The 10088-nt window shown below is 44.6% G+C and overlaps 1 long non-coding RNA gene across 4 annotated transcripts; it reads left to right on the top strand.

Annotated features, from left to right (window-relative positions):
* Positions 1–789: 789 nt before the first annotated feature.
* On the top strand, positions 790–9382 carry LOC310664171. Of its 4 annotated transcripts, none has more exons than XR_014504801.1 (3): positions 790–868; positions 3725–3828; positions 9077–9382. It is a non-coding gene; the product is annotated as an uncharacterized lncRNA (long non-coding RNA). The 4 variants fall into 4 exon arrangements; XR_014504802.1 differs by lacking the exon at positions 9077–9382 and adding an exon at positions 4926–5032; XR_014504803.1 differs by lacking the exon at positions 9077–9382 and adding an exon at positions 4312–4781.
* Positions 9383–10088: the final 706 nt, after the last annotated feature.

Below are 10088 nucleotides of genomic sequence, written 5' to 3'. Positions count from 1 at the left end.
GCTCCAGCTGGTGCAGAATGTGGCGGCCAGATTGCTGAACATCTGGTCAGCAGCAACACAATTTTAAAGCACCTGTGCTGGCTGAAGGTTCAAGGTCTTTGAATTAATTAACACAGCCCTGAACAACTTAGGTCCTGCATACCACACAGAGACCACCTGAACCTTTATATCAATCATTGAGATCAAGTGCAGGAGCTGGAGATGCTCATTTGACAATCACAATAAACCAAGCCTTTGGTATCATCAATACAGCATGGTGCAATGCTCTACCCACAGAGATTCAGAAAATGATGTTTCAACTTTTAAACTTCTGCTGAAAACTTTTCTACTCAGTCAGGCCTATGCAGGGATCTTTCCACAAACAGCTTGCTTATTTGTGATTTTAGCTTTTAAAAACCTGTTTTTAATGGTATGGTTTTATGTCTAATTGTTGTAAACCACTTTGATATTCATTTTAATGAATAGCAGTATATAAACAATATTAAGCCAAGGAGGAGGAAGGGAGAGAGAAAAAGCTTGCTTGAAACTGAAGCAACAGAGTCTATCCTTAGTCAAAGTCTTAAGATAAAATGTGGAAGAAGACTAGTGGGGGCTGCAACAAAGTGCTGCTGTTTAGTGTTCCAGCCATTCCCTCTTTCAGAATATTCCATTTCACCCTCCCCTGAAAAAGCCAGTCACTATTTCATGTTTAAAGTCACTGTTAAGGGGATGAGGCTCAAGACTAACTGCTGTGTGAGCTTTAGTTGTCTCATCTGAAGAGACAAAGGGCATTGATGATGATGATGATGATGATGTCAGTGACCAGAACATTTTCCCAAAGCACAAGAAACTATTCCAGTGTGAGGTTCCATATGCCCCTGAGTAGCAGGTGATGTATCCCAAATCCCTGCCTGTTTTCAAATACAGGAGCACCTGTACTTCCTTCACCACATCTGTCGACTTCTCTTACATCTCCATTTTCTTCCTCTGTCAGCAGTTGGCAGCCAGATGAGTGGGAGATGAATTGCATTCACCTCCCTCCCTCGTTGTTTTATGATGCCAGTTAGATGGAATAGCTCCAGCAGCCACACTCGATAAGCTAAAGGCCTCTAACGTCTGCAGTTCATTGAACCCATATGGATAAGAACAGCTGGAAAGATAGGTTTCCTACCTGAGGCCAATGTTTGTGTTGCCAACCGCGACTCCAGTGAGCTGACCCTTGTATAATTCATTGCAGTTGAGGAAATGTTGCTCACTCTGTTCTGTTTTGTGATGGATGGCATTACTTAAAACTGATCGTCTTTTAAAGCAGTGGTGACTTTTCACGGCTGACGGATGTGAACAGGCGGGTTAGACAATAAATATTGCCATGTTCCAAAGAAAGAGCTGCCATTTCCCACTGGATTGTTGAGTTGTGGCGGACACAGGGCTGGAACAGATGACAAAGGCTTTGATTTTAAATGAGTCACACCTCTGTGTGGATTTTGACTTGCCACATCATGGTCTTCTTCATCACTCCTGATTATTTGTTTTATTTACATCCCACCCTCCCTCCACAATGGAACTGACAATGGCACACTGTGCCCACCCCCTGCTTCTCAGAGGGTCTTCCGTCCAGGTACCAACCAGACTCAGATCTATTTGAGCTGGACCAGGGGAGGCGAACCTGTGGCCCTCCAGGTGTTGCTGGACCACTACTCCAATCACACCAGCCACTGGCCATATGACCACCCCAAGCCCACCATCTAATTGGCTCTGGAGCCCATAGATCCCCATTCCTAATGCAGACCTTGCCCTTGGATAACCCCTGAAAATATGGGTTGTTATGAAACTAGAAGTGACATGGGGACTGGAGCATCTTCTCTGATGTTAAGGCAGGCAAAACAAAAGTCTTAGTCACCCATTTTATAGCTAAACTATGGAATATACTATCACCGTATATTGTGATTGATACCATATTGGGCAGTTTTAAAATGGGGGTTGACTAACTCATGTAGAATAAGGCTATCAGTGGGTCATGGCAGACCTGATGACTGTGCGCTATCTCTAGTATCATAGGTAGTATGTATCAGGGTTCATCCACACTTCGGTTTTGTCTGTGACTTCCAGGCATGGGACCAAGAGGTTCTTCTTTAGTCCCATTGCTTTCCCTGGGAAAACCAGCTGTTTACTCTTGATTCGGGGAAAAACAAGTGTCAATTGGGTTTTTCTCAGGTTGTTGTTGTGGATTTCCCTGGAGAAAATGCTGGGACAAATTAAAAACCTCTTGGACCCATGCCTAAAAGTCATAGACTAAATGAAAGAAATTGTGGGACAATGGGAAATGTGGACAATCACTTTTTGGGGAACAGGTGGGGAGAGGAGCAGTAATGCATTGGTTGTGGGCTTTTTGTAGGCATCTGCTTGGTCACTGTGGGAAAGGGATGCTGGACTGGATGGACCTTTGGTCTGATCCAGAAGCCAGCTCTTCTTACGCTCCCATGGACTATAGCATCCCCCATGGAGAAGAGTGATTTAGGACTTATGCCAAGTCTGGCCATTGGTACACCTGGTTTAGGGTTGCACCTGGATGCCAGTTGCTGGAGATCACGAATTGGAAGAGCACCGTTGTACTCAGGTCCTGCTTGCAAGCTTCTGATAGGCATCTGGTTGATTACTATGAGAACAGGATGCTGGACAAGAAGGGCCTTTGTCCTGATCCAGCTGTGCTCTTCTGATGTTCTCTGGTTCTACAGAGGAAGGCAAAAAGTCTAGGGCCTTTATTCAAGGGGGGGGGGGGACGAACAGAGCTAGACTGAAGAGAAAGAACATACAGAAGCTAATGGATTGGTTGACTACTATAATTTCTATTCCGCTGAGCTATGCCTCTACTTCGTTGCTTGGACAACAGGAGGCATGTGGGCTGGTGACAAGGTCTGTTGAATACATGTAGGTGAAAGTCAGCACCAGTGGACTCAATCCCAACCCCTTCTGCACATCAGGCTGCTTAAAGCAAAACCTCCTTTTGCTCAGCCAATGGCAGGGACTTCCCTATTTGCTAATGCACCCAATCTGAGTGTAGATTTTGGCAGTCTCCTGGGTGCATATTTAGGGTTTTTGCACTGACTAAGCTCCATAAAGCAGCAGAAAGCCAGCAATAATCTAAGGAAATGAGGGATATGGGGTAGGCATTGATTTTGTGTCACAATAAGGTAGGTAGAAAGATCTCAGTGCCGAATAATGTTCCCAGGGCACTTTCCCTCCACGACCAGCTGAAGCGGAAGAGCACGATATATTTAATGATCTGTAGAACACGGCCTCCTCAAGGTCAATCATACATACTTAACCTTTAGGCTTTCCACATTGTCTTGCTTGTCCAGCTGGTTTATGGAGTGCATGTTAACTTGATTGGGGATTTAAGGCAGTGATGGTATCTCTGAGACATTTTCTCTTGCCGTTGAGCAGAAATTTTGGAGAAATCCAATGTAGGCTTCTCCAAAACAACTTGCAGTAACAGTTATTAAAATTGAAGTGACACTATTCACAGCTTTTTTCGGAAAACATTTTTTGTGGGGGGGGGGGAGTTGAAAAAAGATCCTTCCTTCCTTCCTTCCTTCCTTCCTTCCTTCCTTCCTTCCTTCCTTCCTTTTCCATCACTCCCAGTTGATCTCACTTAGCATCCATGACAGCATATTGTAGCTAAATGTAATATTCTGCCTAACATTGTGACATCATTCTAATTGCAGCATAACCTCTGTTTGGGCAGAATCACAGGAAGAGGGATGTAGAAGCACCAGCACCAGAGAACAGCATCACTGGAGAGCCAGCTGTCTGAGGTGGGCAGGAATCATTACACACCATCTTCTAAGAGTGAATATTCACACAACCTAAGTGCTTATCTGGGGGCGGGGGGGGCGGCGGATTGCTCTCACCAAAATTGCTAGTTTCTACCCAACAATCAAAACTGGAAAATATTCAGTATAGCTCTAATGTTTATTATTTTTAAAGAACTGGCCTAGTTTGAGAAATTTGTGAGGAGGGGGTGTTAATGAAATAAGAAAAAAGTTGTTCGTTTTTAATCTCTCTGGTTAAGTTAGAAGCTTATTGTGAATGTGAATAATACTTTTATGAGTTCATCCAAAATAGTGGAAGCCTTCACAGAAGTGGCTTGCTGCATTCTTCCCCCCTCCCCAAATAGAGAACTTCACATTCATCTCTTCTGAGTTTCACTTAATTGGGTTCAGGGCAGTATCCCACTCTATCAAGGTCATTTTAGATTTTGTTCCTGTCTTCTGAAGTGCTAATTCTCCCTCCTAGTTTTGCGTCATTGGCATATTCCTCCTGATTCTTCAGGATGTTGAAGAGTACCAGGCAAACTACCCACCTATCCCAGATGGCACAAACCAAAGACCCATCTAGGTCAGCATCCTGTGACATACAGTGAACAGCCAGATGCCTCCCTGAAGCCCACATGTAGAGCCGGAAAGCAACAGCTCTCCTTTGTTCCGCAGCAACTGGTATTGCGTGGTAGACTGCCTCTGAACAAGGAGATACCATACAGTCCAGCCAAGAAGCTGCTGAGAAGCCAAGTCAGAAGTAATGTGGTTTGTGACTTCTCCAAAGCTGGTTGCTTGCAGTACCACCCTCTGGCCACTATCTACGGTTAGGTGGCCCAGGAAGTAATAAATTTGTATATGGGTTCTAAAACCCAAGATTTTGACCCCCAAGAGTTTGGGCGGCATCCCTACAAATCCTCTGGTTCTAGCTTTCAAGTACAGGCAGAAGGAGTAATGGGGAAGGTTTTAAGAAACATGATGAAAGGATTCTCTCTGCTTGGAGTTGATTCTTTTAAAGTCTATCTCAGCCAGCTGCCTCCAGTAAATTGATTGCCTCCATAATTAAAAGTATAAATGTCCCCAACAAAATACATCCTATTATAAGAGTTTTCTTTCTCTCTCTTTTTTTAGGGGGAAAAAATAATTTATTCACATTCGATATGGTCTGTAAATGCCACCATTAGATGCTTTCCTCCAGCCTTTGATTAGCTATGGATTAATAAAACTTTTATACCTTCTTTGTCAGCCTCATTTTGAACTCCTGTTTTTGCATATGGCTTCTATTAAATAAATGAATTAGTGTCTAGAAATGTGTCATGCATATTACCTAGCAGCAGGCAGCGTAATACACTGGTCAGCTCCCTGGGAGCACGATAAATCTGAACAGGCTCACTAACCTGAACACGCGGACCCATTAAGAGCTCCGTGATTTACTGGAGCAGCATTTGTGCTTAACAATGGAATTTTAGCTAATTCAAAACAATGTAAATCATCTCCAATTACAGTATTTGAATATTCACGGGAGCTACACAAGGACTATGGAGCATTGTGGGAGGGGGAGAGGGAGAGGGAGGGCGGAGAGGGGGAAATAGTGGAAAGGTTGCCTGGAGTTTAGCATTCAGGTAGGTAGAGGTAGCCCTGGCTTTAAAAGTTAGAATACTGGCTTTCAAGCCATCAGGGAACACTTTCCACATCAGTCTGTCTGCCATGCAACCCTGTTATATTACAAAAGGTTCTGGAGCACATCCTTCCGCTGGGGTGGGAATCCCCTTGCAGCCTAAGGGACAGACAGCCCTTGGAGCAATCATCTGGAGATTGCATGGCAGTGCTGGGTGGGGTCAGAACTAAAAGCGTTCTTGCCCAGTTTGTTGTTGTTGTTGTTAAATAATGATATGCTTTATTAATCCATAGCTAATCAAAGGCTGGCAGAAGTCTAATGATGGCATTTTTGTGAGTTTTGTAAGAGTATCTTACTAATAGGATGTATTCAGTTTGGAATATTTAGTGAGCAAAGGGGATATATAATAAAGGTACAGTGGTACTTCCATTCTGGAAGTCTGTTCTTAAACTGAGGCGCGCTTTCCCTAATGAGGCCTCCCTCCGCCGGTGCTCTTCCACCGTTCGGATTCCGTTCTTTGACCGAGGTAAAGTTCGGGACACTACCGGTTTTGCGGAGTTCGTAAACCGAATAGTTCATAAACAGGGCTGTTCTTAAACCGAGGTACCATTGTACATAAAATCAAACATGGTTTGGAGAAAGCAGACAGAGAGGCGATTTTTATTTCTTCTCACATAACACTGGGATCTGGTGGGGTCATCACATGAAGTCGAAGAAATTCAGTTCAGACAAAAGGCAGTGCCTCTTCAGTGCTTCATTGTTAGAAATATGGAATTCACTACCAGAAAAGGTAGTGATGGTCACCCACTGGGATGGCTTTAAGAACACCTCAGAATGTTGGCTTCTGGGATTCCCAATTGGGAAGAGCCCTGTTGCCCTCATGTCTCACTTGTGGGCTTCCCATACACCAGGGTTGGGGAATCTGTGGTGCTCCAGATGTTGCTGGACCAAGATCAATGGCCGTGGTAGCTGGGGATGCCACTACCAGAGGCATCCGTTGGTCACACAGTGAGCACAAGATGCTTGGCTTTTGTAGGGCTCTTCATAAGTTCTTCTGCTAACACCTCTCTCTCTCTCTCTCTCTCTCTCTCTCTCTGTGTGTGTGTGTGTGTCTCCTAGGCAGGCCAGTAAAACATTCCTGTGACAGCTTTCAAGCAAGCATGTTTTTGCCTCAGTTCAGTCGCAGCATGAAGTGGAGGCAAACACCACCGCAGTTTAATGCATATTTACAAGGAAAGTCCCTCTCCTGTGCTGGGTAATGAGTGCCCAATGGGTAGTTTGCAACCCTGTTAAGAGCACCATTGGCAAAAGAAGAAAAAAGGAGGGGGAATCAAATAACTCGATGAACATGATGAAAAAATGTAATCTATTCTGTTGGGTCCTGTTTTTCCCCCTTTCCTTTTCCTAGGGCTCATTGCTTAGACTGCCTCCTCTCCAGAAAATGATATTCATATGATAGCCCTCAAGGGAGTGGGGGAGGACTATTGAAAAGGTGGGATTGCTTTGAACATGCCGATCTGGTCTAAAAGACAAGATGAAATCATGGAAAGAAATCTGTTTGGGGCATATTACTCTCTACTATCAGGGCAGAAACAGAAGGCTCTTTACAGAACAACAGACTTAATATTGTCACCTCAGTTTGATCTTTAGGGTCACTGTGAATTGGAAGCATCCAAACAACCCAGACACAACTGGGTGACAACATCTTCACTTCTTCCTAGTAGAAATTAAAAATGCACCAAATGTTGGCTGTGTCTTGTCAATTTAAATAATAATAATAATTATAGCAGTGTGTTGTTGCTAGACTCCAATATGTTCATTTCTGTCCTTTACAAGGCCCCATAAGATTCTAAGTCAGCGTGATAACATGCAGACAATAAAAGGGCAATCCTGAGCTCAATAGGGCTTTCTCCCTAGTAACTGTGTTTTAGGATTGCAACCATATATGCGCACTTGGGTACTTCAGTCTGTGGAACTGGCACTGTTACAGCCACCATATAATAGCCTTCTTCATTTGCAAGAAATCAATGCAACTCTGCACTCGGTTCCTGCCCTCTGGAACCCCCTGCCTCTTGACATCAGTCAGCCACCAGCACTGCACTCTTTTTGGCACCTGCTAAAAGCATTTTTATGTAGACATGCCTACTCAGATATGTAGACAGTTGCCATATATTTTAATCTGTTCTTGGTTTATAATTGATTTTATTTTAAATTGTTTTTAACTACTTTTACGAATAGTTCTATTGTTTTATTCTTTTGTAAATTGTTGTTTTTACAATAAAGTGGTGGATAAATTTTATGAAATAAGTAAATAAATGAAAATATATGGTTTGGTGGGATGGGGATTTCTTTTCTTCACATCATCAGTACTTAACGATTCTTCGGAGAGAAGTGGTGTGGAATGGTAGTGCTCTTCAGAGCAAGTGAGGGGGCTCTGATCCTGCCCACCACTAACATGGCCCTTGTGGTGGGAGAAAGGTTGCCCACTCCTGATGTACAGGGACTGTGGCTGTGGCTTGTTGTGACTCATCCCTAAGGGGAGGCCTCCTGTGGCTCAGTGGATGGCACAGCCAGTGTTGGACTAGTAAAGGTTAATGGTCCCCTGACCATTAGGTCCAGTTGCGGACGACTCTGGGGTTGCGGTGCTCATCTCGCTTTACTGGCCGAGGGAGTCGGTGTTAGTCCACAGACAGCTTCCAGGTCATGTGGCCAGCATGACTAAGCCGCTTCTGACGAACCAGACGGAAACACAGTTTATCTTCCCGCCAGAGCGGTACCTATCTATCTACTTGCACTTTGACGTGCTTTCAAACTGCTAGGTTGGCAGGAGCAGGGACCGAGCAACGGGAGCTCACCCCATCGTGGGGATTCGAACCACCGACCTTCTGATCAGCAAGCCCTATGCTCAGTGGTTTAGACCACAGCTGGGAGACCCAGGTCCAAATGGCCACTTGGCCATGAAGCTCACTGGGTGCCCTTGGGCCAGTCGCTGCCTCTTACCCTAACCTACCTTGCAGGGTTGTTGTGGAGATGAAATGAGGAAGGGAGGAACCATGTACACCACTCCTTGGGGGGGGGGGGGAGGCAGGGTACAGATGCAATACATAATAAACTCCTGCCTCAAAACCTGGAGAGCTGATGCCCATTCATGTTGACAGTGCAGATCTAGATGGGTCAAGGCTCTGACTTGGGCACAAGGCGTCTTCCTATGCCTTCTGCTGGAAGGAAAGATCCTAGATCCTGGACTGTCTTACCCACTAAGTTCCTTTGGTTTCAGTGAGAGAGATCTAAATATTTATTTCATAAAACTTATAGATTGATCAATTGTAAACAAAAAAAAAAAAAAAACCCCTCAGAAATTCACAAAGAGAATAAAACAGTAAAATGGTCAGAAATCAGCAAAACAACTATGTATGTATGTATGTATGTATGTATGTATGTATTAAATTTGGTTAGTCACTTTATCTTGTCCAAGGCAACCCAAAGTGACTTACAACCAACAAACCAACCAGCCAGCTCTTTAAAATATCCAAATGATAAAATCAACAAGAAACAATAATCAAAGGTCTCCTCACCATTTCACCTGCAAAGGAAATATATAGTTGCAAGAAAAATATACATTTATTCCAAGCTTTAATGATACATCTCTGTTTGGGTTTTGTAGGTCATCATGATATCCAAATATATGTAGTTGGATGCTGCTCCGGAGTGAATGACTTTCATAACATTGAACCCAGCCTCCTGCAGAGGGGGAGGCAGTCAGTTCACACCTGAAGGTGAATCTGCCAAATTTGTACTTCCTGAAAGATGCCACGAGCCGTTGAAATTTACACTTTTCCAAATTCTGCAATGCCATTCTTCAACCCAGAGCTTTGCAAAAAGGTTTATATCAGCTACATCCATTTTAGATTACTGTAGCACACTGTAACCTCTTGGGCTTGCCAATCGGAAGGTCGGTGGTTCGAATCCCCATGACAGAGTGAGCTCCCGTTGCTCTGTCCCAGCTCCTGCCAACCTAGCAGTTCAAAAGCTCACCAGTGCAAGTAGATAAATAGGTACTGCTCGGGCGGGAAGGTAAATGACATTTCCATGTGCTCTGGTTTCTGTCACAGTGTTCCATTGCACCAGAAGCAGTTTAGTCCTGCTGGCCACATGACCCAGAAAAGCTGTCTGTGGACAGGTCCCTTGGCCTGAAAAGTGAGATGAGTGCCGCAACCCCAGAGTCGCCTTTGGCTGGACTTAACCGTCACGGGGTCCTTTAGCACACTCTGTATGGGGTTGCCTTTAAAAGTGCTTGGAAACTTCAATGGGTCCAAAGAGCTGTAGCCAGACTTTTGAGAAGGGCAGGTTACAAGGAGGATACAACTCCCTTGTTGCAACAGCTTCACTGGCTACCTGTCTGTTTCCAAGCACAATTCAAAGTGCTGGTTATGATCATTGAAGCCCTATAGGGCTTAGTCCCAGGCTACCTAAAGGACTGTATTCTCCGATAAGAACCTGCCTGGGTTCTGAGAACTTTGGGGGGGGGGGGGCTTCTCTCGGTCCCACCACCCTCACAGGCACACGGTAGGGATGTGGGAGAGGGCCTTCTCGGGGACTTCTCCCAGACTTTGGAACTCCTTTCCTAGAGAAGGTAGACTGGCTCCCTTCTAGTTCTCCTTCGGCCATCAAGTGAA

Source organism: Podarcis tiliguerta (genome assembly GCF_965153285.1).
Source record: "Podarcis tiliguerta genome assembly, chromosome: 14".
NCBI classification, from domain to species: Eukaryota; Metazoa; Chordata; class Lepidosauria; order Squamata; family Lacertidae; genus Podarcis; species Podarcis tiliguerta.
This window is presented reverse-complemented; position numbering and strand designations above follow the sequence as displayed.